The following is a 254-nucleotide window of genomic DNA, read 5'->3' as shown; positions in this document are numbered from 1 at the left end:
GGGGGATCCTAATGCTTTATCCTAAAATTTCGGGGGGATCAACTCAAGAAAGGTCTTAACCCTCGAACTACTAGCTCCCTGCCACTGAACCTGAGTGGTTACTAATCTGGTCAATAACTGTACAGCATCCCGCACATCCTAGCCTGGTGTATCTGGCTGAGGAACTGGGACGGGTGCTGGAGACGGTGTATGCGATGTCTCAGACGGGCTCTCACTCTGAATCTCATCCTGAGCCCTAGTGGCCTGCCGAGTAC

This window comes from Lycium ferocissimum, chromosome 2 (genome assembly GCF_029784015.1).
Source record: "Lycium ferocissimum isolate CSIRO_LF1 chromosome 2, AGI_CSIRO_Lferr_CH_V1, whole genome shotgun sequence".
In the NCBI taxonomy this organism is placed as follows: Eukaryota; Viridiplantae; Streptophyta; class Magnoliopsida; order Solanales; family Solanaceae; genus Lycium; species Lycium ferocissimum.
Note: the sequence above shows the minus strand (reverse complement) of the source record.